This window comes from Neopelma chrysocephalum, unplaced genomic scaffold (genome assembly GCF_003984885.1).
Source record: "Neopelma chrysocephalum unplaced genomic scaffold, ASM398488v2 Primary Assembly neopelma1_78, whole genome shotgun sequence".
Lineage (NCBI taxonomy): Eukaryota > Metazoa > Chordata > Aves > Passeriformes > Pipridae > Neopelma > Neopelma chrysocephalum.
The window spans coordinates 1636117-1654607 of NW_020897739.1; the positions used below are offsets into that span (position 1 = coordinate 1636117).

Below are 18491 nucleotides of genomic sequence, written 5' to 3' on the forward strand. Positions count from 1 at the left end.
TTTTTTAACACACCTAAGGCAAAGTTCATTAATTATGTCACAAATCACCTTTGTGTAACTTCAAAGGCAGCATGTGTTATAAAAAAATGTTTAATACATGAACATAATGCTCTGTCTTATTAATACTCTGCTTATCAAAAAAGAAAAAAATTTAGATTGCATATGGATATATGTATTTACAAGAGTAAGCATGAGAACCACTCATTCCCTCATGACAAATGCTCTCCTCGAAGTTAATTTTTTTCCTCTCCAGAACAGACAAAACTGAGCCATGGCTCATTAAGTGCACAGCACACATCATTAGGTGATGCAGGTAGCCCTCCCTGCCAAGCATAGGTAATATTCAGACCCCTCACCTTGGCCTTCACTGCTGCCAAAAGTAAAAACGTAGCCAAGTAGGGCATTGAGCCCATGGCAGTAAAATCTCTTTGCTTTTATTTATTTCTAGTCTATATCAAATAACACACAACTCATTTTCACTGAAACAGAATTCCGGTCTCTGCTTACACCCCCCTGTGCCGTTACCTGTCTGGTAGAGAAGTTTGTGCCCTAGAGAAAAACCTTCCTTCAGTAATATTTATTTCCTGTCAGAGTTTCCCCCCCTGCAGGGCAGGTGAAGTGCTGAGACTCAAATCACAGGGGGGATTGGCACAGGGGTGTTGAACCTTCTCTGCATTCCCAGGGTGTGAAAAACAGAGCAGCACCTTTCAGGTGTGACAGGACATGCACCTACTCCATCGTAGTATCCCAGCTTTTTCTTATTGTATAGTCTTAATCTTATGGAAATGTGGATATCTTTTATAAATTACCTTCCTTTTCTTCTCTGAGGGGAATACAAGAAGTATCTTTTATGCCTCTTAGCAGTTTGCATTAGAAATAGAGTAAATTCTGCTGTCCACGTTTCTTAATCCATCTGCTAAGATGTAGCCATTAGCAGGGAAAAAATAATTTCAAGTCTGTCTTACTGTAACTCGCAATTGTTGGGAAAATAGAAGCTACTCACTGAGCAAGAGTGGGGAAAAGTGATTCATGGCAAATTCCTCTGCATAATGATAGAACATATTTGAAAAAGTCAACAGAAATCTAGTGGAGATGAAAGCAGGAAACAGTCTAAACACTACAGGTCAAAAGGCATTTGCAGACAACAAGAGTAGCTGGATATGAAGCCATCAAAAAGAATGTCACCCCTGTGAGCCAGCTGTGCTTCCCAGATTGAACTGAGCTCACTTGAAAACGAATTTTACAGACAAAAATTGCGACATCATGAAAACAACCAACCAGAAAAAGTTCAAGAAGTAGAAGGAGAAATCTTTTACCTTGGAAAAGTAGCTAATGAAGTCAAATATCATGAAAAACATCTTGCAGAACATAGTTCAAAGAGATAATTTGAGAGAAAGAACTCCCTTTTTTTTAGTGATATAAGGAAGTAAATAAAATAGTGTCTAAAAAAGCAGTTTTCTTGGTTCTTGGTAAAGTGTTCCTGCAGCAGCCTTGAGAATTGAGGAAATAATAGAAGCAACAGTTTTGCAGTTGTGTCCACAGAGAGAGAGGTCTTTCAACAGTTATGTCATGGACTGCTCTTCAAAGCAGCTTTGAGTTAGCAACACCACACTGACAAGTAGATTTTTGCTCTGTTTTCAGTGGGAAGTAGCGGGGTTTAGACTCAGTTCAGTCAAAGAAATCCATCCCATCCTAACTGGAAGTGTGCAATTATACCTGAGATACGTATGTATATATTTTATTGCCCATCTGCTTACGCTCTGCTCTTGCCCTGGGAGAACAGCTCATGTCTGAAGGCAGGTTTTCCAAGCAGTTAATTATCCCCCATATTTGTGTAATCGTACCGTGCTGCTTGTAATTGAGCTCCATCTATTCGGCGAGGGGCTGCTCCATATACCTTTCACTGCCACCGCTGAGCCGGGTAACAAATTGGTGCAGCTCATTGGAAACCCCGGGAAGGAAATGTGCCTGGCTAATGGGCTGCATGATGGATGGCAGCAGCGCTGGGCTGGCCTGGCTGCTCAGTGGCTGGGCTGCACAGACCTGCTGATAAATGAGCAGCATTTCCAGGAATGAGGGCAGGCAGGAGATGCTAAATAAGTGCTAATAGGCTACAGAAAGTATTATACTCTGCAATGAGGGCTCTTTTCTGTAATTCCAGCTAGCAAACTGTGTTAGTCATGCTAATGTGATACAGTATTTGTGGCTGCCTCGACAGTGTCCATTTAAATATTCAGGAAGCTGCTGCTTCCACATGTGGGTGTCCAGGTACCTTGTGCTGGATTAGCTCTACTCAATTAGCACTGTGTTGTTGAGCGCAGGTAAAACAAATGGCGTGGGCTCCTTCATCACCAGGTGACCTGCACTCATTATACAGAAACTGGCACTTACAAACAGCTCTTCCATGAGATTGTCCCAGTTGGTGAGAGGCTGAGGTAAGAAGTCACATCCCAGCAGCAGCTGCATTTTGGATCTGCCGAGGCACCTTCGGCATCTTGTGCTCGTCCGGTTTAGACAAACACACCCACCCACCCGCATCTGGATCCCAGAAACTGCCATTTTTCTTTCTGGTGACGATGCTGCAGGGCTGCTGTCACTTGTTTATGTGGCAGAGATCGATAAACTCCCAGGAATTCAGAGCTCACACAACGCTGCACTTCCTAGGGAGGATTAGCTGAAATGAAACGTCTGACAGCTCTGTGGCAGCTTTCACATTACAAGCCAGAATTATTTCTTCCCCTTCACAGTCTCTGATGGAAATGAGAGATGTTAAACTGCCAGTCACTTAAATCTTGGCCATTCATTAAGCAAGAAATGTTATATCAAGTCAGTAATTTGGCCTGCCTGGAATACCCCAGACCATTAGCAGTTACTGAGGAACACATCAGCCATTACTCTTTAGCTTGAAGATCGAGTCCTGCCATCTTTACCCCAACACCTGCCAATGTATAGCATTTCTTAAGCTAGAACCTGCTAAGTGTTCACAATGTAGATTGGTATGAAAGGGCCAGAAGCTTCCAGAAATGTTTTGTTCTTCTTTGCAGTTTGAATCTTCTTGATGAAGATTCTCCTCATCTGCTGCACTACATAGCTGGATACAGTTTTTACTACTCCAGCTTCCACATGTTCAGAACAGATGTTACAGGGAATGCAGGGAAAATGAGGCCTTTGTAGAAGTCATGAGACAATATAAACACTAAATTTTGCATCAGGTCAATCCTCTCTTTTCAAAACTGATGAAAATCTAAATTTAAAAGTAATAAACTGCAGGTGCAAATAATGGTTTTAATGATATTTTGTTGCATCACATGGATGACTTTATGATCAAAAGATACATTTCTAGGCCATAGCTGACTCTCTTCCACTCATGGAACTATATTCCCATGTTGCACAGTCAGTGGCCTTGCTCCCCCAACACGCTGTGTTTTCCTACCAGTTGTTGGCGTGGAGTGCTGTGTGCTTTGGCAGAAACAGCAGCCCTTCAGAATTTGAAATGGAACAGTGAGCATGAAACTGCACGTAACTTCCTCCCACAATGGGAATGACCCTGCCTTCCTCCAGATGTGCTTTTACAAATACTGACTTGAAGTAAATTATTCCCTTTTACTGCCACAAATTCCACTTGAAGCTTAGTCCTTCCTAGTTGAGGTAACTGGAAGGAACCATCATAGTAAGGTGGAATCCCACTCTCTTTTTTTAATGCAGATAATATCTCTCACAGAGCTGTGACTTAAACACACTCAGCTTTGCTTTTAGGCAGGAGGATTTATTTTACTCATTTGGAATTGGAAGCTGGTAGGTGGTAGACAGCCTTATCTTTTTCTACAAATATCTGCTGATGGTATTTTTAAAAACCAAATGAATAAAGGTCCCTTAGGAGATGCAGCGTAAGACAACAAACATTTACTACATCCTTGCCTTTTTTTATTTAATAACTGCTGATTTTAAAGTCTGTCACGTCGTGTTTATTTTGACTTGGAAGATTCCATGGTGTCTTGCCTGTTGCTGTTCTGCTTCAACAATGTGTAGAAGTTGTATTATAGTATCAGGACACAACTAAATGGTTTAACATTGTTCACACAGTTGAGGGCTTTAACCCTAGAAGGGGGACCCTTTTTGTGGCCTCACCTTGAGTGTCCTCCATCTCTGCGGTAGCTTTTTAGTGTCTTGGTCCTGGGGATACTTAAACTCCAGGAAATGTTAGAAGAGCACTGGATGTTTGTTCACTTTGGTTTGTTCATAAGTCTGTAGTATTTGGGCATCACATTTTATCACAGAGTCACAGAATGGTTTGGGTTGGATGGGACCTTTTAGGTCATCTAGTCCTGCCCCCCCTGCAAGGAGCAGGGACATCTTCAGCTGCATCAGAGCCCCATCCAACCTGACCTTGAATGTTTCCAGGGATGGGCCTCCACAGCCTCTCTTATAAGGACATATATTCTGCACCAACAAAAGGAATTTCAGGATGGGAACAATGAATTCCACCTGCCTTCACAGGATCTAAATAAAAGGGGAAAGAAATGGAGGGAGAAACTTCCTGCACCCACGTGAAGGGAGGGATAACAAGATTCCCTCACTGCAGCCTGGGCTGACTCTTCTTAAATCAAAGTGCTTCTGCTTTGTGTTTGGGTCACACAAACATCTTTATCTGAAACAAAGTGGACCACTGTCATTCAAAACTGAAAAGGATGAGGGGAAAGCACTGTGTTTTCAAAGGTGAAAAGGACATAAAAAATACACTAAAAACTCTTGCTGTTTTGTCTGGTTTGAGTGGAATTCCAGCTTGTCATATATAGGAATCATTTCAGATTGTCAGTTTAAAAGTAATGATAATATTGATACAAAGATAAACTTCTTTCTGAAGAACTCCCAAGCTTTCTCTTTTCTTTTTTTTTTTTTTAAGGACTTCCTGCATATTTTAGCAGTGAATAAATCTTAAATTAATTCTATAATAGATGATGGAAAAGCACTTTAGAACATGAAAGAAAATCAATGGCACCATAATTTATTAGAAAAATTAAATTATGTGCATTTTATCCAGTTTTGGTGAAGTTTTCCGTTAATGTGGTTTCTGTGTTTATCCAGGAGATACCATTAATCTGACAAAAATCTTTTTTTCTGGAAATTAGTCTATCACTTCTTTTTTTCCCCCTCTCTTTTATGTTTATTTCATGTCCTGCTTTCCAAACATCCCCAGACTTTCAGCCTGCTAACTTGTATATCTGTGGGCAAATCATTTGGCCTCTTTTTCAGTGATCTCCATCTGCTGAGGGGGGACAGTGCTTCCCAATCTCCCTGGGGTTGAATTTAAATGGACTGATGTTTATAAAATCCTTTCAGTGCCTCCTGTCCTAAATTCTCAAAGGAAAATCATCACACAAAGAGCTGTGGGTACTAACTACACTTTGAAGAAATCATGAGCAGCCTCTTTTTGTCTCCCCTGTTTACTTTGTTTTTCTGAAATGTTGATACACAGAAAAGTCAAGCCAGGAAAAATAGGGGAGAAAAGCTTTTACTCCTACTTGACAGATTTTTTGCTGTTGAATTAAAACTTCAAAGATAAAATGAGAATAAAAATTTACATCCTTTAGCTGTCTAATCTTTTATCTGTGCCTGAGTTCTCGAAATCATTCCTGAAGTAGAGACATTTCCTACATACTTGTGACTTTAGCCAAGTGTCACATGAAAGGACAGGCTGTTCCAATAACATTGGGATCTCTACATTAATGGAAGCCTTTACCTCAGTTAAAAGGAACACCTGAACACCCCGTGACCATGTTATTCTGTAATTATCCATTGTAGACAACTCACCCTTGCTTTGATAAATAAAAGTACATAGGGGATACAGGCTTCCCTGGAGGAGATCAAATAGAGGAAAGATTTATAGATCACAAAGGCCACTTTCACAATGTAAATCCAATATAAATATCCTCTGATACCAGAAGAATCTCGGTCTATTAATATCACAGAAGGTTTATGTCAATTAATGGTGAGCACTTGCAAAGATGGGTTGAGTACTGTTGTACTCATTCTGAGTGACAGCTTCCCATTTATATAGGGCCATAAAATAGAGAAAACCAGTCTGTCTGTCCTTCTGGGACAAGCAAGTCACTCCTGAATTCCAGACCTTTTGCTTTTGTTCTTGAGCTTGAACTCCTTGGTGTCATTGCTAATTTTTGTCTTTGGACAGATTTTGTCCAGATTTTGTTTTCTGTGCTTTGGCTCCTGCATTTTCAGTAAGGGTTGTGTCTGTCACCTGACTTTTTGTGATGTCCTCAGGTGTGAAACACCTGCTCTGTGTACCAGGTGGTTCCCCATTAATTTCTGTTTCCTCTTAAACAGACTTTTGCAATAACCTCTGCAACAGTGATGCACTCGAGCAGTGAGTCTGTAATGTGCAATAAATATGTGTTTCTGCCACGGAATGTTTTTCTGCACACTGCAGTTCTAGTACTTAAGTTCCATCTTTTGTGGTTATTTTTTGCAAACATTGGCTTCACACAACATCAGGTTTTGCTAACCTCGTTTGCACAAAAGCCCTGTAATTATTAATAATGATTTTAATCTAAAATTTAAAAAATCTGCTTTTCTGCACCATGCTGTTCATCATGTTATTTTCTGCTGTCTCTGGGAAGTTTATAGCTGTGCCTTGCAGATTGCCAAACTACTCTCCATTTGTAGGCTACTACCACTTCATGTATATATGAGAGCAAAGGAATGAGGTAAAGAGAATTCCTATTCCTCAGATATCAATACGTCAATGACATTCTCATTAATTTTCATTTCTAAGTATTTTAAAGCTCAGGGATAAATTCTTTGAATCCATTAGAGCTGGCACCAATTTTGGTCATTTCCCCTGAAACTGGAGAAGATTTAGTCACTTAATTACTCAGGATGCTCTGGGCAGATCATGGAAGGTGCTTCCAAGCCTGCTGTGTTCCCGGACAGGCAGTGCCAGAGCTGCCAGCAGTGCCTGGGCCCCACCAGGGGCTGCTGCCTGTGGTCCCCAAGGGCTCTGCTATTAATGGACACATTGTGTGTAAGGAAAGATGCTGTTGCTGTTGTTGTTCTATGCTGTGGAGTGTAGTTGCCATGGCTGATCATTTGGGATGTGTGGTACTTTCCTGGGAAAAAAAAGCAAAAATCAAGTCAAAGGTTTCTCGTGCTCGTTCTGCAATGCTGTAAATCCTGGAAGGTGTGGTGAGCCACCTTCTATGTGGGCTTTCTAATGCAGCGAAGCCAACAGATTTAATTTGTCTTGCTATTACTGTTGTAGGAATAACAATAATTAGCCATTTTTCCTTTCATTAACTTTGTGATTTTGATAGATAGGCTGCTTTTAGAAAGGCACAGACTAAATCTTGGAATTCCGTCTGCTAAAAAAACATCCTCCCTGGGAAAAGCTCTTCCAAAGGCCAAAGAAATACTTCAGCTCGCAGGTTTTTTGAGGTGGTTTCCTTGTGTTCTTGTCTTAGGAAACTGGTCTCTAATGAGCACATCTGATTTCAAGCTGCTTCAAGCTTGCACTGGGGAGAGAGAAATTTATAAGCCCTGGGTCAAAGTTTGAGGGAATTTCCTTTTATCTCCACAGTCTGGAGTGTGATGATTTCCTTGTGCTCTTTAGGAAGCATGCCTGGTACAAACTAACCCAGCTTCTAAAATAAGGGCTGCAGAAAGAGACTGCATCAGGATTGAAAAGCTGGATTTCTTTTTGCCAGTCTTGCAGATGAAAATACTTTTTCTTGTTATTTCTTTTCTATGAAGTAGAGATTTCAAGGTGATGATAGTCTGGGATTTTCTGTGAGCTTTTCCATAGGGCTTACCTTTCCCTCTGAGCCATACAACCTCTGGAGCATGGGATGAGGCAGTAACAAGCAATGGGCAGTCAAAGTGTCCTCACTGATATCATTTATTTGAACACCAAAATCTCTAACTGCTCTTTTGTGATGATCATTAAATAGGCTGAGGCCTTCGAAACATGGGAAGGTAGAATAAGTAGCTAGTTGATTACTGACTGAAGCAATTATTTAATTTGGGTATGATAAAATAATGGAAAACCCAGGTGAGGTCTTATTAGCATATATTTTGGTGTGCCTAACTCTTTAAAATAATATATTGTTCTTTCAGCAGCCCCCGGTTCCTCTGTGCTTCCTCTGGGTTCTCACAGTCCATGTCTCATGTCACAGCGTGGCCCTAAATTCCACTTGAGTGGAAATTGTGCCAGTGACTTGCATTTTAGGATAAAACCAAATTTTATTGGCATCTGTCATGCTTTCCTTCTCCGCTATTAGCTTGCCACTTTTGGTAAGTAAGTAAGAACTGATTTTGGTAAACTCCATTATCTGCATTATGTACAACCCCAGCAACAAAGATTCGTGTGGGAAAAAATAGTTTATGTTACTTCACTGACAAAAGATATCTTTGAAAATAAAACTGGTATCTAGGCCATTAGATTTTTCTTTTTTTTTTTTTTTTACTTTCTTTTTCTTTTTTTTTCTCTGTATCTTTTATTTTATCTCTTTCTTTCCCCAGAAGAGACACAGTGAGCTTTTAAAAAGTATATCTGGGAGCAGAATAAGTTGTACAGGTTTGTTTTATGTTTGCTAAGGAAAAAGTTTATCAGACTGTTTTGTTGGTCTCTGTAGATTCATTTTGTGGAGAAAGGCTGCCAAAATGTCAGTCAAAGCTTAAGGGAAAGCCTACAGCAATCCTGATGTATTAAAATAAATAAAAAAGGTAATGCTGATGAAAAGGCTTTGGACCTGTAAATGGTGTCTGTGCCAGGGTTCATTTCTGAGTGTTTACCAGTATTCTCAGTGCTGACATGGCTTCATGCACAGGGATCTAAAGCAGCCACAGTTTGTGTGGCCACACACACTTAACACACCAAATCAGAGTGGAGGGAGAAGCTCCATCAGCTGTGGAACTGCAGTTTCCTGCATGCAGCCCTGTCAAGTGTCGCTCCTCTCTTCGGGCTGATGGTTGAGAACTCTGGGGTACAATTCATTTCTGTTGGATGACTGCACCCACTTTCCCTCTGGAATGACAAGTGCCATGTGTTACCTGCACCAGTATCTCAGTCCCTGTATCAAACCCATGGGCCTTTTCCTAAAATTTATGTGGAGTTGTAGGGAAAGGAAATACGGATGATGGATGTGTTCACTCAGTCCACTGCTCTTGCAGCTTCTTTTTTTTTTGGTGCCACTTGGTTCGTCCAGACCTCATTATCTGGTGTTGCTCAGACATCCAGCCAGTCCCTTGCTTAAGATAACTTAGGCTGCCACAGACAGCTCAGGGGGAATGGGGAATGGAGGCCACGTCTTTTGTAGCATAATAACAAGTTCACGTCCAATTCCCTTTGTTATGTTGTCCAGAAGGAACAAGCACTGGCTTGGCTGTGATGTGGCTGTGATCTGTGGATTATTAGCTCCTCCTCAAGTCAGAAACAGAATCCCCTCATGTTTAGCTTTAGTTGAAGGGGTGTGAAAAATTGATGGCACCAGCAAAATCAAGTCTCTGGTAAAAATTGCTGGTTCTCAGCAAGGATTTGTCAGTATTTTCTTTGTCACAAATCAAAAACTTTCCCAGATACTGAGAGCTGAATTTTATGTTGTTTTTATTTTTCCATGGCACTTGCTAATTGTTTCCTTGTCAACTCAGCTAATAAGTAGCATACCACTATTTCTTACCAACCAGTAGCAGACCAGCACGAGTTTATCTCCCTAAACTGATAAACAAAGACAAAAAGAGTATTTTTCTTACTGTTTATACCTGGTATGTTTTCCTACTGTTTATAAATACTGCTTTACAGTTTTTAAGTGGAGGAGCTTTCCTTCTGATTTGGAATTGATTTCACTCCTTTCAGCTTCAAGGCAGACCAGGTTACACACGTGTTAAGGCAGAGATTTATCTGACGACACGTGAATAAGGATCTGCACAGCCAGGCTCCTAATTACCCAACTGATTGCCCTGCCAATTAGCCATTCTCCAGCTTACATGGCCATTCTGTCTCTGGCCTGTCTGGGTTCTTAGTGTTCCTTTCCTGCTACAATCCAGGAACAAAGCCAGAAATCTTCACTTGTGCCCCTTTTCCCAGAGCTCTTGTTGTGCACGAGGATGCACCCACTGGTGTCCATCAGCTCTCTGCTTGCTGATATATTGACCTTATTTTAAAATTCATTTCATTTCAATTACTGACCCAAACCACTTTTTCCTCCACATTCTTGGAAATTCCCATTGATTAACAAAGAAATACACGTCTGATTTCTAAAACCTTCTTTCTTTTTTTTTGCAAAAATAAATGTGGGGGGTGTGTTTAATTGCATTAAGTTACTTGAGATGGAAAAGCTTCCTTAATTTAGTAAATTACTCTGTGGATCACGATAAGGAGGGTTCTACTCATGTTCTGCCTTTCTGATGGCATCAGCAATAAAAAGCACAGAGGACCGACCTATTTTAATCATTAAAATTGCAAAGGCATGTCAGAATGCTCAGGGAAAACAGGTCTTCTGAGTAGATGACATATTTATGTAAGTGCTTTCAAAGTAAAAATGCTTTTTATGGTTGTATCATTAAAACAACAAAACATGAGGAATGCAGCAACAAAGTTTTCAATCTTAATTATAAATCAGCTCAATTACAGGTACAATGTAACCTGTATTTCTAGTTTTCTGCCTATAAAATTAAATTATCTTTGTTGATATAAAAGTACAGGACCCATCTGTCAGGTAGATGAGTTAAAAGCAGTAAGAACTTCAGATTTCTCCTCATTTTTCTTGTATTTGTAGCTACATATATCTGAACGGTGAACCGCCATAGAATTTTTATGATTTTAATTTAATTTCTCAGGCATTAACTTAGTTCTTCCAGAAGTGAATTACCCAACATTCCTGGCTGGGTTGTGGGCTGATTAATTATTAAACAAGTAGAACTAATGAAATGTACATATTTGTGTAGAGGTATAAGGCATTTTGCAATCCAGAGTCAGAGATTGTAACCCAAGTGCACGTGCTCAGGTCCTTTCCCTTCAGGAACAGGTCTCCAGTGCAGCAGAGAGGAGGGAACATGTCTGGAGCCGTGTCTTCTCAAGATATCTTGGGGTACAAGGTCTTGGCCAGGAAGAAGAAAGAGACCAAAAATTAAATAAATGTGGGATAAAAACCTGTCAAAAATGTACAATTGAGAAAGGAGCTGAAAAAAGTAGCTGAAAATTCAGGAGGAGAACTGAGCCAGTTTTGCCCGTGAACGTCCTCTATAATGAATAGCTCATTGTGAATTTAATATGTTGCCTGCAGTGGGCTATTTTAAGTGGATCTCTGTAGTTCATACATGTATTTATGATATTGAAAGCAGTGACAGAGCATTGGCGGGTGTAAGAGCCTGGGAATAGATCTGCCTGGAGCTCAGGCAGACACTGAACATCTGGAGTAACAGGAATCTCCTTGACATGTTGCAGAGCTAAAGTGCTCCAACATCACCCAGTTTAGAGGAGCCACTGAGAGAGATTTCAGCAGCTTGGTCTAAAACAGTATTTCAGAGAAAATAACCAAGTGAGCCAAGTTTAAACTCTGGACTCATATTTATTATTGCTGTATCCAGACAATTTACAGTGCTCAAGCAGCAGGATAGTAACACATTGGCTGTCCTGTGTGTAATTAGTTGGGTGAACAGACAACTGGAATTAGCAAAAGAATCTATTTGGGGAAAAAGTCCTTTGTGCGTTCCAGTGATCCCGTGTTTGATTACAGAACAGTCTAATTAAGGTCCCATAGAAAAACTGGCTCTTTCATTCCAGCAGGGCTCTGGAATGCATTGACAGCGTGCCTGTGCCAAGAGAAGAACCACATGCGCACTTGCTCACTGATTTTAGAAAATCAATTAATCTAATTAATGTGGATTAAATAGGGATAAGATCAAGCCAGCAATGAGCAGGCCCACAGAGAAGGTAACTTGTGTGAGATAAGGTGTGACTATGTCTACAGGTAGGACCTGTGGTGTCCTCAGGGCCCGTCTGTGCACAGCAGGGGCCTGGGCACAGTCTGCTGCAGTTCTTTTCTCTCTCTCTTGCCTAATTATCTTCCAGAGTCTTGGCACAGGGAAAGGGAAAGGACAGCGCTCACGTATCCTGAAGTGAAGTCAGGTTATGGCCAGAGCATGCACAATGTCTTGGAAGACTGATTTTTAGACATATGAGAAAATAACAGTGCTGAGAAAATAGTTCCCAAGCAAAAGGGCTGGTGAGGCCTCTGTGCACGGCCGTCAGGGACCTGCCTTCCCTGTGACTTCTTGTTGTTTAAAGCAGACAGTAGCTGGGAAAGTTACATTACTGTCTTGTGATATTTTATTTAGGTTGGTTTCCAAAGAGGAGAGAAGCTGTAATGATAGCTCTGGGTAGCAGTGGCTACAAAAATAACTGGGCTTTTAACCTGCCTCTGGTGGCTGAGTCTGTTCATGGCCTCTCCCATATCCATCCCCTCACGGGCGCACAGAGCACCTGGGCACTGTCACTATCAAACAGTGTCACGTTTCAGCAAACATAAAAAGAATAATTTGTGCTGTTTCTATGGGCTTCCAGTGAACTTAGTCCGCACACCAGACTTCAAATGAAGGGTGCTGCACTGCCCATATTCAGCATTTGTAAAACTTTTAGATGCAACAGTGTATTTTTCCAGACTTCCAAAACATACGTCTTCAAATCTAGTCTGCAGTATCACCTGCACGAAACCATCTGTTTTGGGTGCAGCTTAGTTCCACCATCAGTAACTCAAAGAAGCAGTGTAAGCTGTGTAGAATTGATGAGGAGAAACAGTTTTCCTTTACACTGTCACACAGAGAAGAGTCAAGAGATGGAAGCCCCATTTGGTGTGTAATTAACCCCTTCGGCCTCTCCCCTGCCCTCTGTGCAGTGGGATGAAGGTGCAGGAGAGCAGGGTAATTCAGCAAGGAGCATTTGGAGTAAATCTGGGGGCAAAGAGTGATTAATTACTTCTTCCAAGACAGGTTTTGACATTGACATACCTGATTCTTTTCTCACCTAATTCTTCCACATGCTTCTGCGATGGTGTTTGAAGTTGTTTCCTTGACACAAGTTGTGGCTATCCTTAATATTTAGTATTGCCATGGAGCTTTTTTTTAGATTTTTCTCCATAACTTTGTTTTCAGAAGTCAGTCCCTGGAATAGCTGTGCTTTTGTGGTGAAATTCTCTATCTTGATTCATGACATAAACTCTTCTGTCTTGTTTCTCCATATCCTGATTACTTGTACAGCACCAAAGAGAATTTTGCATATTAACTAAATCCATTATTTTTTAAGGTTTAGGGAATTTTAATTGGTTTTGAGTGAAATTTTTTCTTGGCTTTGTACCTAAAAAAAGAGCTAAAAGCCTTTCTTGTAGTTGGCAGTTATTCTTAGAAAGAATTAATATTTGCTATATTATTTCAACAGTCTCTCAGTTTGTTTGTTGGTAAGTTCTGCTACTGTTTTCAGTACAGGGATACAAAAGTGGGATCCTCTGCAGGCACTAACCCAGGGAATGGAGCAGTGAGGAGGTGAGTGGTGGATACCTGGGTAACTACAGAAATGGTTTCTCCCCATTCTCACCCGCTGTGCATTAACACACAAGAGGAACACATACTCTCAGCAATGTATTCACTATCCAGTGTTTCAGGATTTTTTTCTATGCAGAAATGAGGGATTCAGGGAGTCTAGAGGGCTTTCACCAGGTTTCTGCAGGACCTTGGTGGTGTCTCCAGTCAGAACGTGTTTCTCTCCTGTGGCAGAAATGCTGTGGTGGGATCTCCAGTAAAGCATCTCCTGAGGTCCCTTTTTCCAGTGTCACTCTTGGTGTCCCAGTGCCCATGAGAGGTTTGTAAAGTCTGTTATCCTTTCTTTGGCACTAATCCACGCCCTGAGATTTCTGTGGGATGAGGAACAATGTGATTAACTCAGCTCTTTTGCTGCACTTGGGATGCCAAGGGGACATCCCTTTCTGATACTTTCAGTTTGCACTAATAATTAGAAATGCTGTAGTCCTAAAAAGCTCTAGAAATATAATTAAAATCAAACAGAATACTTCCTGGGGCAGAAATTGGCAGTGGTACTTTCTGTTCCCTAGGATATGTCCAAAGCTATAAAAATGAGCCCTTGTTTGCAGACAGATGGGAAGCCTCCTGTGTAGGACAGAGGAATGTGCCTGGCTGTTTATACCCTCATCTTACCCAGAGGGACCGAAAGAGAAACCTTGTTCAAGTGAGGACCTCCAGTCAGCTTTTATCTTGTGTGTGGAAGACACAGTTTATCTGTCTGAGGGATAATTGGACGCCAGATGACAAAGTGAGCTAATTTAATAAAAAGGCTGAGGAATAAAGATTTGAGTCTGCAGCTATGCCTGATTCTGTTCTGTTCACAGTAAAAATAATAACACCTTTCCTGTGACATGGCCATTTTAGCATCTGTGTTCCAAATTACTTGATAGAAAAAGACATAAAGATTCTTCCTGCTTTGCAGCCATTTTGATCAGGAGATAAAAATGACCAAGTTGTAAAAGTAGTAATATCTGGGTCATTGAATCAATTCAGCACCAATTTATGACTGTGCAGGGAAATGAAAATGGAAAACAAATAGTCTTTAAGTCCTGTTAACAGAAGATATCCATCACTCAGGCTCAGCTTTTCATTTGTAGGGATATGAATACCATAAGCACTGAACATGACTCTCAGCTCATAAATCAGGTTTGAAACAAAAATTTTTTGAGGTGTACAGGGAATATTTACAGAACTGCTGTATAAACCAGCAATGCAGATGTGCATAAAGCAGAAGAAGATTAAATGTTGTACCTATAACCTTAGACTACAGAGAGTTTTAGGAAGGATGTTATCATTTCCATGGGCTGACAAAGGCAGAAACACTGTGATCTCTGCCTCGTTCATTCTTCGATTTGTAAAACTGTTGAGTGCTACTAAATTTCATCAAGGACCTGAAGTGCCAATCTACCAAATTAATTGAGCTTGCTCATGAGAAGCAGAGATGAGCATTTTAACAGTTGCAGTGTGAGTTCCAGTGTCCCTCTGAGCTGCAGAGAAATTCAAGCTGATCGAAGCTCGATGGATTGTGGTTACCGCCTCTTCAGTTGTTAAAGCAAAGAACATGTCAAATCAGCCACTGGTAGGATAACGTGTTGCCAACACCGAGATATTTTGAGTTAACATTTACTTATATACAGTACAGAAATGTCAGGCTTAAAGTATGTTACTGAGTTCCTTTATTAAGTTAGGATTTTGTTTGTTTATTGAGCTATTGCTCCACAGGCCCTGTGCACGTTGTTCCTGCTGGAAAGGTGAAGCCAAGGTTTGTTGCTCTAGTGCTTTCTACTGGCTTCAGTTTGTCCATCTGTTCAGTGCCCTGCCTGCTGCTCTACTCAGCCAGTATCACCTTGGACTGGGGCTGTAGCTGGAGATGTTCAGGGTGTCCCAGGAAAGGATGTTGGCAATTCCAGGAGCTTTGCTCTGGGAACTGTCACTGAAGCGAGTGCTGAGCAGCACTCGGCCGCTCCATGCCACTGGAGGGCTTGTCTTCAAATGTCCTCAGAACAGTCAAGCATAAAGAGTTCTGCTGGACTGCAGAGTTGATTTGTACCTACTTGTGATTTCCTGGGGAACATGTAGTATTTTTTACTCATTTCTGATCTCACTTGTTGAGTAATGCCTTTAGCTCAAGCTGTCTACGTTCCTATAAATAACTATTTTGGCTGTGGCAGAGGGGATTGATGATCATGAACTGGGGCAGATATGGTAACACTGATCCCTACACTGGTGTTTCGCTGTCTGTCTTGAGTGGGATTTCAGGGGGAAAAAGTTTGTTTTCTCTGTTGTTTTTACATCAACAAATAAAATAGTCCCAAAAAACATCAGGCACGTACAAAAGAACAGTATCTGATGATGTTATGCAAGAACAGCACAACAGTTCATGACTTCTGAACTTGGCTGGAGGGCAGTGAGAGTGCAGGGAGTTCTTTTTCACCCTGTTGTACTTCTGTAGCACAAACAGAGTGCAGCTCTTGCTCCCAGTCTATCACTGACTTGCACGTATAATCTTCTTTCAGTTTTGCCCATGGGACAAGAGTCTGATCGGCTGCACCCATCACACCTCACTGCCAGAGCAGCAGTGCCTTGGTAAGGCACCATCTGGCACAAAACTGGGGTCTGGGGGCGGGGGAGGTTCAGTGAAATCTAGTCCTGCTTTCTGGGGGATGTTCTGAAGTTTGCGAAAGATAAATGTCTTTAAACCTTCACTGCTTCCTGGTTGCTTGGAGAGTGAAAAGGGGTTCACAGCAGTCTATTGAGAGCTAACCCCCCATTTGCTGGTTCAAAGGCCAAAGGGACCCTTCCAGTGAGAAAGGGGGAAGGAAGCGTGGGAGTCCGGCAGTCACTGCCCGACTGTTCTGCCTGGAACTGATGTAACATCACCTGGCTGTGCGAGTACCACACAAAAAGAAGCCAAAGAAGCTGCAAGGCTGGAACACACTCCCTCTTGCTGCTTTTATGCTCTTCAGGGGTCACTGAGCCTGCAGTTGTAGGGAATTAATCAGCTGTAGTACCTGTAGGGCCTCAGGCTCCTACAGGGTAATTTCATTCCTGGGACCTCCCACATAGCCTTGAGTTTGGATGCTTGGGACTCTTCCCAAGAGCAGGAGTAGCCGTGGTCATGCATTCTGTGGCTGCATGTTTAGGTTTCTCTTTGCTGCAACAAGACATTTTGTAGCATGAGGTTGGAAACTTGAGTACTTCCTTTCACCTCCTGTTCCTTTGAAGTTTCTGCTTATGGAAACCCTGCAATCCTAAAGTGTTGTTCTTGGTTTGCAAAGGTGATAGCCAGCCCAAATGCATAAAGGAAGCAGCTTGTAGTGTAATGCCCGATTGTTTTGGATTCTTGCCACTACTGAATTCTCCTACTTTTGTGATCATAACTCTCAGATTATCTGTAAATTACAAATGTTTGAGTAACTGATCAAAAGGGAGTGTAAATTATACATATTTAAAGGCAGAAAAAGGGAGGTAAATGTCCACTCTTCCCCATTTCTCCCTGAAACTCCAGTTCCTCACTTACAACAGAGTCTGCTGCTCTGTCCCTGTGTGTTTGATCCCCCTCTCTGCACCTCTGCCACCAGCTCTGATTTTCTGTGGGTTACCAAGAAATGATTCTCAAGGAGCTGGTTTAAGAAGGCAGGTTATCTGTGTGTTAAAATACCACCCAGTTCACAGTCTGTAACTGGTATATCCCAAAGCAGATGTGTTATTGTGCTTAAAGCTTAGTCCAGCAGAAACAAACTGTGTGTTATTTTACGGTCCAGATGCAATGCCCAAAGAATAGGGAATTCATGGATAACTCCCAGCTACCTGAGATCGGAATCACTGGTGCCTTTCGAAACTCAAATCATCCCTTACCCTGTCTCAGGGGCAGGCAGGTGGGATTTTTACTGGTCTCTGAGGAGTAGAAGAGAAATACTGTCTTCCTGAAGCAGCACCTAAAGGAGCAGTGTCAGCATGTCATGGAAATGACTTTACTGTGATACATTAAAGAATGATGTGCTCAAGTTGCTCAAGTCCTGTGCATGCAAGCTATTAGTGCTTCCTCCCCCCACACAGCAAGCTGTTTATCTTTCAAAAGGCTGGAAACTCTTCATTTTACTTTCCAGAGATTTCCTTGTGGAACAAACAGTATAAATAACACCTGTAATATAAAGCTTTGGGGATAAAGAGAGATAATGTTTGTGCTTAATTTCTTTCCTCCTTCCCATCCATGTCATGTTCCACATTTGCATATGAAATTCATCTCCCACCCTTTCCCATGAGCCTTGTTCATGTCCTGCTGTGCCTTCCCACACAACTTGGCCAAGACTAAAAGACCTTTAAATCTGTCATTGAAATGTATTTTGGGAACTACATTTTAGACAGTATTTCTGTTTAAATGAGTTTTTCCTGATTCCCAAATGTTAAAGAAATACAAGATAGAGAATATAGGAGAAGGGCAGACCCTGATGCTGCCAAAGCATGTCTTTTCCACTAGAAATAACATTCTCTGGACTGAGCTGATGAACCTGAAGCTTTAAGCCATGATGTCTGTATTTATGTATGTTTGCACTCAGTCCCAGGGAGCAGAGAAGGTAAGGAAAGAGTGCATGGACCACCCTGTGTTGTCTATACACAGGAGTAAGAAGTAGCTGTTGCCAAGATTTCTGAACTCCTGCTCTCTGCCCTAACTGGGAGCTCAACTCAGATTACCTGGGACTTGGTGTTCTCACAAGGAATTCAAAGTAGGGTGTTGGAGTATCTTGCCTGCTAGTATTTACAGTGAAGCCTCAAGTGAAATGAGGGACCATTTTTACTGAGCATTGTACAGATTTGTAAACTCGATGCTGTTTCCCTAAATGAAAGTGGGGAGCAGCTCTACAGGTGGTCTTTATAACTGCCCCAAAAGCCACTGCTGAAAGCCA

The 18491-nt window shown here is 41.5% G+C and overlaps 1 protein-coding gene across 7 annotated transcripts in view; it reads left to right on the plus strand.

Moving 5' to 3' along the window:
* Positions 1-18491, plus strand: part of LOC113970728 (bifunctional heparan sulfate N-deacetylase/N-sulfotransferase 3) — a 136497-nt gene that overhangs the window by 38446 nt on the left and 79560 nt on the right. The window contains exon 1 of one of the 7 annotated variants that reach the window (XM_027689947.1): positions 1657-1725. The exons of the other annotated variants lie outside the window; for them this stretch is intronic. The gene's annotated coding sequence lies outside the window, so the exon portion shown is untranslated. Of the gene's footprint in view, positions 1-1656; positions 1726-18491 lie in introns of those variants that run through there. 7 annotated transcript variants of the gene reach the window in all.